The sequence below is a fragment of the Branchiostoma lanceolatum genome, chromosome 12, assembly GCF_035083965.1.
Source record: "Branchiostoma lanceolatum isolate klBraLanc5 chromosome 12, klBraLanc5.hap2, whole genome shotgun sequence".
In the NCBI taxonomy this organism is placed as follows: domain Eukaryota; kingdom Metazoa; phylum Chordata; class Leptocardii; order Amphioxiformes; family Branchiostomatidae; genus Branchiostoma; species Branchiostoma lanceolatum.
Window position 1 is genome coordinate 5,660,751 of NC_089733.1, and position 13,784 is coordinate 5,674,534.

General features: G+C 43.0%; 1 long non-coding RNA gene across 2 annotated transcripts; it reads left to right on the top strand.

The window, feature by feature from the left end:
• The first annotated feature begins 3,343 nt into the window (after positions 1-3,343).
• On the top strand, positions 3,344-6,326 carry LOC136445635 (uncharacterized). 2 transcript variants are annotated; one of them, XR_010757425.1, is made up of 5 exons: positions 3,344-3,447; positions 3,833-3,904; positions 4,474-4,543; positions 5,416-5,515; positions 6,018-6,326. It is a non-coding gene; the product is annotated as an uncharacterized lncRNA (long non-coding RNA). The 2 variants fall into 2 exon arrangements; XR_010757426.1 differs by having other exon boundaries at positions 5,416-5,511.
• Positions 6,327-13,784: the final 7,458 nt, after the last annotated feature.

Here is a 13,784-nt window from a genome sequence, read left to right on the forward strand (position 1 = left end):
ATGACCTTTCTTCAAACAAACCTTTGGGCATCGGATCTGTTGTAATGAGGACTGGTGTCGGGGAACCTTCTGTGGCAGTCAATGTTTGTTACGTTCTACATGGCCTTAAGTTACATCCGCACGGTGCTGCAGGTGTAATAGTATAACCGTGGATGGTCAGATGCGGAGACAAAACTTCGTTGTGCTGTTTCTTTTGGCGAGAGATGCATTGTCGAGCTAAGCAACCTGCACACTGCCGGCATCATTTTGTTGATCATCAATAATTGCATGCTTCACGGGCAAAGTCCCCTCGGCTACTTTCTTATAACACGCCATCATTGGGGAGTCTTGTCTTGTCTTATGGAAGAATGGAAGAATATTAAAGACTATTGCTGTGCTATGTCTTCTTTGAGATTTTGGAATCCCTCCTGCGTTGTTGCAGCTTACCCCTCCATTTACATTTCTTGCTGAAGGTAGCTTTATGTGTCATCTCCCCTAATAAAACCAAGTGTAGTACAGGCATCATACATTTATGCCTTCACTTTGTCTATTCCTCTATCACAAGCCTTTATTTGTAAGGAAAGGCCTGGGCGGTGCCCCCCCGGCTTCGAAACCCAATGAAACGTACACTCGGGCATCCACAAAGATTTGTCTAAAACTCGGCCCGAGGCGGTGCAAGGATTTTCCTGCAGGAACCGATCGAGACGAGCTAGGAACGAATGACCGAGCAAAAGAACGTCCCGTTTGGGGGGGGGGGGCGCTCCGCCATGACTGACTAAAGAAAACAGGTAAAGAAATGGGGAACGGTACTCACCGCAAAAGATACACATTACTGGCCCCAAAACAGGGCTATCATTTTACTGAGATCGCACAAATTACTGCATCGATTTTTGCATCGATTTTGATTTTTTTGTTTGTAACGACCATGTTTATTGTGCTACCATTGCGATATTTTGTCATGTTGTCTTTGTGGTCAAAAGTCTGGTCTACAGCTCGGGTTCTTATGGTTCTTTATATGAAGACCATCAATCATTTTATAGACAGAAGTCCATATTTTGTCGAAAGGTTTTGGGATACAGTTTAACCTGATCTCCTTGGTAGCCATCAGTCTTGCAACATTACACATGTTGTCATAGCGTAAACAGATAAACCACGCTGTCTGTGGCATTTTCTTGAACAAAGTGTACAAGAAGATCAGCGACAATGTCAAAATAACAAGCGATAACTTTAATATAAACAGCTTAACTTCTCTGACAGAACAACATACACGGATTTATCCAGTCCAGTTGACTGTTATATTCCATCAACAATGTCAAATAAGAAGTAATAGCCTTCATGTTACCAGTAAGTACACTTGACATGCTTTAACAGTCTTGGGTTAAATCCCCTACCCAATAACAACGTTTACCACGTTACTTAACGGATTATAGACAACAATTACATTGTCCCTTTCCAACAAGTATCATCATTTTCTATCTTAAAAGGATTTACCTCACTAATGTCATTTGCAATGCTTGAGAAACAGGTTAACTACAATGTTTGAGAAACTGCTTACCTGTTTTCACTCATAATCAAGAACAATATTTCGCAACCACCTCTTCCTTACATTTATTACGTAGTTGTTTCATCTGTCACAGTTTAACACCTCTCTTCTTGGGGATAAAGTGCTCTCCCCCAGAAAGCGTGATGATCGAACCTTCGGTGGACATAGTTGGGCCCATCTCTCTCTGGGACGTACATGTGTTGTTTGCAGTTGATGCCATATGCATATGCTCGGAATTCCTCTATTCTCTAGTCTGTGCTGCTGACAACAGAAGTTCTTAAGTAATGGATTTCTGTAATGGTAGAGCCCCTCCCTCAACAACTCCAGCTGTTCATCTTCCATTGGATGTGGCTCGTCTTCTTTGGCTGCACGCGACACGTAGTTGACCAGCCACCTGTCGTCGTTGATGTGTCCCCTTCCAACAATGCGAGGGTCTGACCACTCCAAGTTCCTACCTGGGGACTCCGTGTAAATGCCATGCTGTAGGATGGTCTTGGAGATGGCCTCATTGCGGATGGAATTCTGTGGCTAGAGGACCTTCTGCTGCTACACATGCTGTCCGCGAACCGTTTGGCAGCATCAAACACTCCAACTGCAAGGCGGATATCCTGTGCACGCTTATACTCCAGCCTTCCACCCGCAGAGCGACATGTTGTCTTGATCACCCTATTAAGGCACAGATAAGGAGCTCAATTCTGTTATATCTTGATAAAATCATGTTATATCTTAATGCTGCAGATTTTGACAAACTGTAAAAATGAATTTTCTACAGTAACCTGTAATCTATAACTGACAATTCCTACCTGTTGTAGTGCTCCTCCAGCATGTCCACCGGGTTGGCCCTTCCTTCCTGTCCACTGATGTTGACACACCGGTTGTGCGTGTGCACGTACGCCATGTGGGGAGACCTGTCGGCCCTGAGGTTGACCAGCAGGTTTGCTGCCTCACAGGCATACTGGCTTCTCTTGGTCCCCAGGAACAGTTCCAGCCAAAGCTTCCACTGCTGGATGACAATCTCCCCCATCTGGTACCTATATATAGAAGAAGAAAAACTAATTACACCAGCATTTATGGTTGTGTAGATAGCCACGTCCCAAATTGCCTACTTGATGATACAGAAGATTTCCTTGTAAACTAGGTCCTTAACTTCATTATCAATTATTCTAATAGGAAGTCATTGAAGAAGTGTGAAATGCACAGATTTATCGAACAGATGTACATATGCATCTATAACATATATTGACCCTCTTTGACTTATCATGCATGTAAACCATGTACATGTACAGATAGAATGATTCTGGTAGTTGAACTAATTGAAAGTTCCTTAGAGTACCAAACAACATATAACAACAATAAAATCTGACTTTCAGCTCTTGTACAGTAGAATGTACAGTGAAACTTAGCACAACTGTTATCTTAAGATGTGGCTCGTTTGTGCATGGAGCTTCTCATGGCGTTCTTTAGAGTACCAAACAACATATGACAACAATAAAATCTAACTTTTATCTTCTTGTACAGTAGAATGTACAGTGGAACTTAGCACAACTGTTATCTTAAGATGTGGCTTCTTTGTGCATGGAGCTTCTCAAGGCGTTCTTTAGAGTACCAAACAACATATCACGCCTGGTTCGTTTCGAACATTTAGTTGTGGTTTTCGAACGTGCCGCGCCCCGCTGCCCCGCTTCCCGCCAGAACCGGAGCCCCGCCCCAGCCCCGCCCCCTGTGAACCATAGGACCTTTGACCACCGGAAGCATAAGGATAATGGTCACGTGCGGCGATTTTCAGCTGACACAAGATGGCTACAGTGTTGAACAAGTGGATTTGCAGCAGGCAACCGCGCAGAATTGGCTTTTTTTTTTAAGCGAATCGGCTTATTTCTGACGATAGTCAACTTCCTTCTGTTCCAAGGAGGTCCCAAGACAAGGTAAATGTTTCTTAAAGATTCAGAACGACGGCAAGTTTTCCCGTTTCCAACTCGGACTGTTTTCGTAACATGATATATGTCTCCACGTAATGCAATGGTTGCCATTTGTGTGACACTTTTTTTATCACGGCTGGACCGCGTTGAAAATATAGTTAAATCTGTATATTTTAGCTCGTGTTTATGAGCCATGTTATAATGATTCTGTCTTAGTTCTAACAAGCAACTGTTGTAGTTTGCTCATTTTCTTATGGATTTCTGTGTCTGTAACTTGTGCAAAGTAATGTTAATCGCTTATTTTTGCTGCTAATTATAAAGGTGCCTTTTGTTGTGGACGTTTTATGCCACAGTATCGACTTAACTTATTTCGCTTTGATTATCTGCTTAGGGGAACCATGAGACGTTGTCTTGCGTATGCAACCGTACAACGGCAAGAAGATTACAACCAAGCTTGTAAACTGTTAGTAATCATTTGTTATTCCTAAAAATTAGAACAAAATGTATCTCTATCTGAAATCTCCCTGTTAATGGTACCACTTATTTCCCTATGCCAAATATATCAGCATTTTTGCACTGAAAAACTAACATCAAGCAATGTGTGTCATGCTGCTTTTCTCCATACAAACTTTCATACAAGCTGCAGTAATGTTTTGATGTTGTCTAGTAAGCTTACCTTTACAAATACAGTCTTAAACATGACAAATGCAAAGATATATTCCAGTCGGTTTCATGATCAAACAAAATGTTAACCTAACACTGCTTAATATAGACAGCAATATGTGTGCATATATGCAGATTGCAGAATGTACAAAACATGTACACAAAAAACAACAAATATTTACATGGATGTGAACTGATAATGAACCTCAAGATATTTTGCCCATTTCATGATATTACTAAGCATGTAGTCATTTCCCTGAAAATTATGTCAGATGCCTTTAGCAGTTTCAGCATTGACAGCACAAATTATGCACCCTCCTCCCCACTGTATTATTCTCATTGTGCATGTTTAATGTTGGTTCTACCTAGATGAGTCTTGTGCTAATGTGGTCTCCAGGATGCTACAAATGTTCAACACAAAACATCCAGGTTGTTAACTGTAAGTAGGGTTTTATCATGTTGCCTTAAAACCTAACAGATTTTAAAAACCCAAGTGAACTAGTGCTGTACATTCTAGTTTTAAGATCACATGCTGCAACAACTTATCCCTGAGGTGATAGATTAGCATAGAAATTACTGGTTTATGCAGGTGGAATCACAGATGTGACAGAAACAGGTGAAGTTGAAAATGCAGTTTGGAAAGAGGTTGCATTAATTTTGATTTTGAGTTGAAATGTAGTAGTATGCCCTATCACTGGCATGTCTGGCATGCCAGAGAGTTCTTGGTTGAACAACAAATGTATTTCAGGGACCTGTATTTACCATGCAGTGTGGTTGTGTGAATTTCATATGTTCCCTCATAGTGATTATTGTCATATCACTAGGATTGTTACAGCACAGGATGCATCACTGTATTTCTTGTAGAATCTAAACAACATATACATGTGTAACACTAACAATACATACAAAATGATGGACAAAAAAATCTAGTTTTTTTTTAGTGTTTCATAATACTCGTGTATTTTTTTTAATTTTGTTATACTGTTATAGTTTTAGATGGAAATGGGGTAGGTAACGTTACATTAGTATCTCACTTTTTTATTTTGTGTCAACAAACATGAATATATCTAAACAGGGCTATGCTACTTTCATTTGGAAATTTGAATACCACATTTGTTTGAATTTACAAGGTCACTCTATAGAAAGTACTGATAAGCTCAAGTCAGGGAATACTCATTCCATTCAGGAAAAGTATGCTTGCTTTTACTTACACATGCAGCATTTATTTGAACAAAATTATAATAGAAAAATTGACAACTAATGTCTGTTTAATATTTCTACTATCATTTAACTTTTTCTTTGTTTTTTTAGAGGAGAAAGCAGCTGTTGTCCCAGTTTTCAGTGATTTCCTGAGAGGTCCACCCTGACTCCAAGTTGATCCCATACTGTTTTAGCCATCTTAGGAGGGTAAGTAAGTATATATATATATCTCCTTGGTATTTGTTAACAGGTTACTCATTGATGTTGATAGTTTTGTGACAAAATTAATAATAGAATAAGTGCCATTCCCTGAAGTATCAACCACCGGTTCAGACTGTTTTTGCACATATAACAAAGAATATGTACAGTACAGCATATGTGAGTGTTACACACCACAGTTGGTATCTAAGTTCTTTGTATCAGAGAAGACCTGTTCATATGTGTTCATAGTTTTTTCACAACTGTTTTGTGGTAATCAGTAAAAAGGGGTCTGGGATAATGTTTAGACTATGTTGATTTCATTCGATGGCTGTTTATAACTAATTCATAACTAATTCAAGCTGGTCTGTGTGTCTCACAGAGTCCAAATACAACTGTCATGTGTTTTTGTTTATTCATACCAAGTATTTTGATTTAATTGTTCCATTGGTTAAAGGAGCTGAAGGTAAATTTCATCTCTTTATTTCCCTTGTCTGCCCCTATGTCATGTTTAGGTCAACCTGGGCCATCAACAGGTGACCATCATGAATTCTGATCTGATCTGATTTGGAATTTGGCACAGTCTTCAGCAGGTCTTACAGATCAGCTCGCGGTACCAGCTAAAGTTCATGTGCAAGCTGCACCTTCTGTCCCCCATTGTTGTACTGTCTTCAAGCATGATTCAAGTACTGCTCAATGACTTGCTGTTTTTGAAGTAACATCCTGTTATTGACTTTCTTACCTTCATTACCATGGTACAATACGGTTTGCTCCAAAATATACACATTAAAAAATGCCTTTTTTGATACATGTCTTATAATAAAATGTTGAAATAGATGTTCTTGTATCAAAGTGTGAAATGAGTTATCTTTTTGACAGAAGTACTTTGAAATCTGTTAGCATTCCAACTTGATGATATATCTATTATGATATAATATTTTTCTGTATCAATGGAATGATTTCTGACATAGAGGTGACAGCAATGTAAAATATGAAGTACCACTTATCACCATTGTTAACTTGCAATGTTTTTTTTGGTATTGTTTCATGTTGCAATTAGCCCTCAGGCATAAGAACTTGCAAATAAAACTCGTTATTGTATTCAATGTCCTTTCATCTTGTTGTTATTTTTGTCTATATTGAATCAACACGATGATATAGACAAATCATATCTGTACAACAGTTCATTGTCCATTTGTCCTGTGTTTTAGTCACTTTACTCCTGACCAAAGTGGTTAGAAGATTGTTCCACCATAGTCAACGGAGATGCGTATTTGATTTGTCACTAGAAATAGTCAAATTTTAAGTTTTAGGAGGCCATATGCAAAGTCTTTGCAGTCTAATACAGTAACTTTGAACTGACAGTCCGCAAAATCTTTAAAAGTTTCGTAAACCTACTATTAACTACGTGGGCCAGCCACCGCCGCCTGCGACATGGCGTTCTGATAGGGGTTCTACCCTTCCGTAACGCCCCCACGGCCAGCGCGGTTTTCCGTGCTTAAAAAAGTGTCACACACAACAGACTGCCATAAAACTGTAAAGTAGCATACTATTCATTCAAAAAGTCTATGTAATTTAACGGCTAAACTTGCAAAACAATACAAATAAACAATTTCTTGGATGGTCATGTTCATATCAATTACGTAATTCACCGCGCTGGATGAAAATAAGCACATGATTTGATATCACCAAGACTTATGAAAACTGCAGGAAATATGTAAAAACATAGTTTTAGTATGTTAAACAAGCTTCTACTAAGATGCGGCGATCAAAATCAGGCAACTCAGATAAAGCGTATTGCAAGAAATGAGCTTTATTTGCGATGCAACACACATTTTCTGAGGTGCCGGTAGAAGGCCATCTTGACGTTGCCCTTAGCAACGCCACTCTCGTTCCACTGAATTTCGTCTCGTTCCCTGGAAACTAAATGTTCGAAAATCGCGTTCTGAAACCGGCGTGATATGACAACAATAAAATCTAACTTTTATCTTCTTGTACAGTAGAATGTACAGTGGAACTTAGCACAACTGTTATCTTAAGATGTGGCTTGTTTGTGCATGGAGCTTCTCAAGGCGTTCTTTAGAGTACCAAACAACATATAACAACAATAAAATCTAACTTTCAGCTCTTGTACAGTAGAATGTACAGTGGAACTTAGCACAGCTGTTATCTCGTTTGTGCATGGCGCTTCTTATGGCTGTGGTTGCGGTTGCTGCTGTTGTCTGCGCGGCTGAGGGCTCGGCTGAGGCTGTGAAATGGTGAAAAATGTTAAGTAATTTAATGGTTATGTATATAAGAAAGACACTGGCATTGAATTTGACATTAAGTCTGCTCCAAGTGATGAGGGATCGAACCACATGTACTGCCATCTCGACTCGAGACCTTCCAGTCTCGACAAAAGCAAGTAAGCAAGCATATCTGAATATCCCTATTAGGTAAAAAAAGTGCATTGTCACCTTGGACATGGTATTTGCATTGTTATATCATGACATCTATGTTGTTACCCAGTGGGAACCAGACCACGGGGCCAGGTTCCCATGTTACTACATTTTTAGCTTGCCATTTAATTTGTACTGTATCATACATCATTGGAAAGCTTATTCTCTTAACTGTCGGTGCAATTTACAGTGCCTGATAGATAGAGGCCTCAGTGTCATGCCCAAGAGGAAACCTCATGTGGCGAAATACAAATTTCAATGCAAATGGTGTGCGCTACTCTAACCAGGGACGTGTCCAACTCAGTGTTCATGTCGTCACAGCACGACGACTGCCGTCGCCAATTCTTCTCCGCCGCTGGACAGCGTCGGTTATGCAACAGCGTTCATTTCGCTCAGGAATATCGTTCGTTCGTTTTCCGGAACAGCGTTTATCTGCGACCGTAATCCGTGGCAACGTCCACTACACCATTTCCGGCACGGGCTCAGGACGTAATCCGTACAGGATGTCATACAGGACGGGATGGCGATCCTTTCCATCTCCGTGTCGGAGCGCCCGCCGGACGGCCTGCCGTTCTTCTGACACACGGTACCGCAAATTGTTCACACTGTGCGCTAACTTGGCTATCGCAGCCGCAAGGTCGAAGTGTTCGCCCTTCTCTGGCGGGAACCCAGGGAATGGCAGGACTCTGATGCCGTCGGATTTCCCCCGAAAATCCTCGGTCAGGAGACGGTGGATGTCTCGGAATGGCAGGTCGCGCGCCCTTCCTTCTCCGCGACCAGCTGCTGCTTCACGCGGGCCAATCCTCGCCTCGTCTGTGACAGTTGAGCCCTCGCCGACCTTAACTCCTCAAAGTCGCGTAAGTCAGCGAGGTCTCCTGGATCTCCTTCCTCGTCGGCGTCCACACAAGAGGCGAAATCGAAGTCCGGCTCGGGGTAGGGAGGAACGCTGCCCTGTATGATGAGCCGGCAAAGTTAGTCGTGGGGTAGTTCGATAAGTTGCCACAACTTTGGATGGTTGGCACTTCCGTCCAGCTTCTGTAGCAAACGCAAGATCTCTGTCTGTCCCCGACGGTTCCACTCGTATTTCCATTCGACGCTCCACTGTAGGCAGGCCACAACCTCTGGCAAATCCTCGGGGTGCGCGAAATGCCCTGTGACAGCGTATCGTCAGCTCTTCTGCTTCCACTGGATAGGGAACGACGTTATGGTCGTGCTTCGGAAAGAGCGAGAGCCTGGTTCGGAACAGGTTGAATTCCTGCTTCTCCGGTGTGATATGTTCTAATGGCGGCGGGGAGTCCTCCCATAGGCGCCGGTGTAGGCCCTCGAACGGCCGGCACCCCTCCTCTTCCCTCAACAGGTGTCTGGTCGGTGCTGATTGTGTTAGTCTTTGTTGTTTTAGGCGAAGAGCTGTCTATTTTGTTGTCGCTTGCGATATCAGTTGGTATATGTTATGACGTAACACTCTGCCCTCTTGATTGCTGGTCTTGGCGTCTTTTCCTCATGCTACGTTGCTGGGAAGAGTATAAGAGAAATGTATTAGTTCGAGACCATTAATTCTGCTATATCTATTAATTTCTTTAAATTGTAAGTTATTGCTGATTTATGGCGTAACAAAACGCGAATGGATTCCAAATCGGATACAATTGTATGACATTAAACGATGAACTTGTAATTTCGTATATACAGGAGAGAACTATATATGTCCAACATGTGTGTTACCTGTGTTTCATTGAAGTCACATCATTTACTTATTTGAATTATTAGATATACATGACTGCTGCCATCATGGCCTCGTCCAACGCAGCATATTTTCCATTTCCCTTAAATCTGGACACCGCCAGCACTTCCTTCGTGAAGTAAACATCCATCAGCTTCCTGGAGTAGGCAGTAGGACTTTCCCCAGTCAGCTCAGCATTGAGCAGTTGACTGGGGAAAATCACTGCCCCAAAGTTCCCCGACCCCAAGGGAACTGGTGACTGCACAGTGCTCTGAAAAATGTAATGAAACTTCAACTTCCTTTTGAATATAAGTTCTTTTCATCACAAGAACCTGTTTGGATTAAACATAATCTAGTGTTACCATGATGCTATAAATTAAATTATTTAGGATACAAGTTATTGAAGATATAATTACCAGAGGGAACTGAAGAGGATATTTAGAGCCCTGTGGGTGTTGGTTATTGTCTCAGGGGTGGCCGGCTGTTGAAGTTAGGTGGTGTAGGTGGAGTGAACTGCAAGGCGAGGGTTATGGTACTGTGGATGTGTCAGGGATTGATGAGCAGTAGTCCTCGTGAAAACACACATATTTGATATTAAGCATACATTAGTAGTTAGCCGTATCTATATTTTAACTTAAACATTACATGGTTCCTAATAAATGATTGGGAATCGTTAAGGCTTGTCTCTTTACATTGAAGTTTTTCAGGACCTCATCAAGTTGTTTGGAAAGGCCCTTCTGCCAGTGACTTTGTTGGCATCTCTAATGCCCTGTGCCTCTCTTACCTTAGAACCCGGCCCTCTCCTGTCAGCCAATCAGGAGCAGGGCTTTCTTGTGACTTAATCCACATATTAGGGTCCCCCAAGTGCCAGGGGTGTACTAACTAAACTGTCAATCAGACTATCACAGAGACGCCCATGCACGAACCAACCTGTCAATCAGACTAACACAGAGTCAATCAGACGCTCACCTTTCACATGGGAATATAAATGATTACTAACAGAAAGCCTTGTCAGTGTTCAAATGTTTATTCAACTTGAAACAACAACAATATCAGAAATACTGAGTATCGTTTCCGATAGTATCTAACGAGTTTTTCAGTGTTTTTTAAATGTGTATATTTGCTTATTTTGCTATGAGTTTGTTGAAAGTTTAGATTTGTGGAAACAGGAAACAATCGATAGGTGACAGGTTAACTGGAACTGCATTTGTTGTAGTCCACAGCTTGTCTTCGTCCTCTTGAGTCAGGGGGTCGGCTTGACGCCTCTCCGTCCCCACCCCATCGGCAGCTAGCTCCTTCATCCTTGCATTAAGGGCTTTGCGGAATTCTGCAAACCTCGAGTCATTTCTATCAAGGAAGATCATGTCATGCCGTCCGAGATCCTCTCTAAAATGTCGCAGCAATGCTGTGACAATTACATAAAGACTATTTGGAGGGTATGGTGTCCCGCCTTGCTTCCTGATGTCTTATACAAACCTTGCCAACCAGAAGTCCATTTCTTCTGCTGGGACTGACCTGCTGAGCTGAACTGGAACAATGATGAACTTGTCCCCTACTTTTATGTTGTTCAGGGTGCTACCTTCGAAAGCTCTGTTTCCTCATCGGTCTCTCCCGCCCTATACCATCTTATATAAGCATTGTCTACTAGCAGGAAATATTGTATTCTGCCGACGTAGCATGCCCCTCCCAGCTTCATACCAATTATAGATGAAATTCTCTTTGCCCTTCTCTTCGATTCAAACTCCTCACACCTATACTCAAATAGGCGATTAGTATTGTGATGGCGTGCGGAAGCTGCAAAGTACTTAACGAATCTTCTTGCAGTTGTATAAGATGCGCCTATCGCTTAAGTTAGTTAAGCACAGGTTATCGCTTTTTCCCAACGCAATCTCAACTGGCCTGGTCCCCTTCCGGTTTGTCAGGTTTGAACTTGCTGCATCTACTTTTGATTCATCCTCTGACTCTTTGCCGCTCTCTCCATCCCTTTCACAGGGGAGTTCGTTGAGGTTTTGCAGAGGGTCTTCTCTGAGTGATGGCTATGTCCCGCAAACTGTCTAACTCCTTACTGAGTGTCCCCGCCACCCGGGTAAGTGATGAGTCGGGGCTCGGTTTGGAGCCGCTGACGCGCAAGCCCCACGCACCTGCAAACTTTGCACTCGGTTGCTCTCTTCCGACAGGGCGAGAGCCTCGTCTTTGATTTCGCCAAACCTTATATCTGGCTGCATTCTGACCCTGCGCAGGAGTTCTAGCTTAGTATAGTATCTCGGTTTCTGATTCCCTCTATGAACTGATCCCTTGGCACTTTGGTCGGATTTGCACAAATCTGGGGGTCTTTCCGGCGGGCCCGGCTCATTAGCTGTTGCAAAATAAGCGCATACGAGCGCACACTCTATTCTGGCCCCTGTTTCTGGCTATAAAACCTCCCCATAATGATATTGGCCGAGAGGGTGTCTTGGAAGGCGCCCCTTAAGGTATCTAGAATCACTCGCGGATCCCCTTTGTCTCGTGGATCTAGTAGCTTTATCTCCTGTTTTGCATCCCCTTGAAGATTTGTCCATATCAGACGGGCCTGTTGTTCTGGGGAGGCCCCCCATGTGCCTAGCGCTCCCTCAACTTCTTCCAACCACTCCTCAACCGACATCTCAGGATCATTACCAGAGAACTTCGGCAGCCGACGGTCCGTATGGACTACTATAGTAGGTTGACCATTTGACAAACACGATGTCGAACACCTATTTCTAGGGGGTGACGGGGTTCTGCGCCGGGGGCGCCTACGGATCGGAGGAGGGGAATTGGACGGATTACGAGGGCCGGACGGGTCTAATGGATCAAACTCCGGCGCAGATTCCGGGGTCCTTACTCTAGGCCTTCGACCCGACACACCATTGCGATCTTTATCTCTCGTACTCGTCGTAAAAGGCCTGGACGAGAATCTTGGCGTCCCCTCCATTTTCGCGATTGAATCTAATTCTCCTTTCAACGTTCCGAAACCAACGGCTAGATAATCAATCGCTCTTCCCTTAGCGGACTATTACACGAATGTATCTAATCTCCCTTTTATTCACTTCCTTACTGTTCCGTGGGAGTTTCTGGCCTAGAATGTAAGGGCTCCCTGAGCACGGATACGGGTCGCATCACCGGGATCAGTGGATCTAAGTTATTTCCGCGATGCAAGGCTGTCCCTGCTCTCAACAGCATGCAACAGTGTACCCTTCTCTCTGCTAATGTTTCCAGCACCACCTGCAACTCATATGGGTGAGCAAACCAGAGTACTCGGTAAGCAATGCCCGGAAAGTAAACGATCGATTCCTGCGTGGTCACGCTGTAGCCAAACCCCGTCGCGTAGGCAAGGGCAAACAATACATCGCTCTCGTTTCCGGGCGATACCACGATCAACAATGCTCCACTCGGACCCGAGGACATGAATTTAGCTAACAATCCTATTGCTTAACTAACATATATATCGTTCCTACTTTTTTTGAAGCCCTCAATTCTTACGGGAAAACCAAACTCAACACAAAATCAGATATACACAACACCCTACGCTAAAGCAAGACTAGCTAAGACCGGCAAGACTTGTGTAGCAGCAGTCCATCATCCCAACAACAGAACCACCTAACCCATAACTTCTCATCCTCGTCGGCCTTGAGGACCAGTTGATGGGGTCTCCCTTGCGTCTTATTTTGAAGTTCGTCCTGCTCGCGGCGCCAGATGAAAGCAAGCTGTCCTTCGTCGGTGAACTTGACTTCTGCTGTGATAGCACGAGTGATTCAGGCAACTCGGAGATGTTCTCGACCAGAGATTTATTCTCAAATCCACAGATTGACAGGAATGTTAAGTTAATGGTGACAATAACATGGACAGTTCTTCTCGCTCTGCGACTAAGTCAAAGTCGTATGAATGTAGATCGGACTTCTCCAAGCTGCTTCCCCACGTTTCTCGGAGCGGTCCAAGTCAACTGTGAGAGTCTTCTCCAAAGAAAACTTCGTTCCTGAAAGCTTCCCAGTTTGAGAAAGTTTCCCTATTTTATCTTCTAAATTTTGGGAGTGGTTAAGTTAAAGTTTAAGTTTTGGGAGTGGCCTTGGCCCAAATAAGGTTAAACTACTTCTATACAGTCAACTCTGATT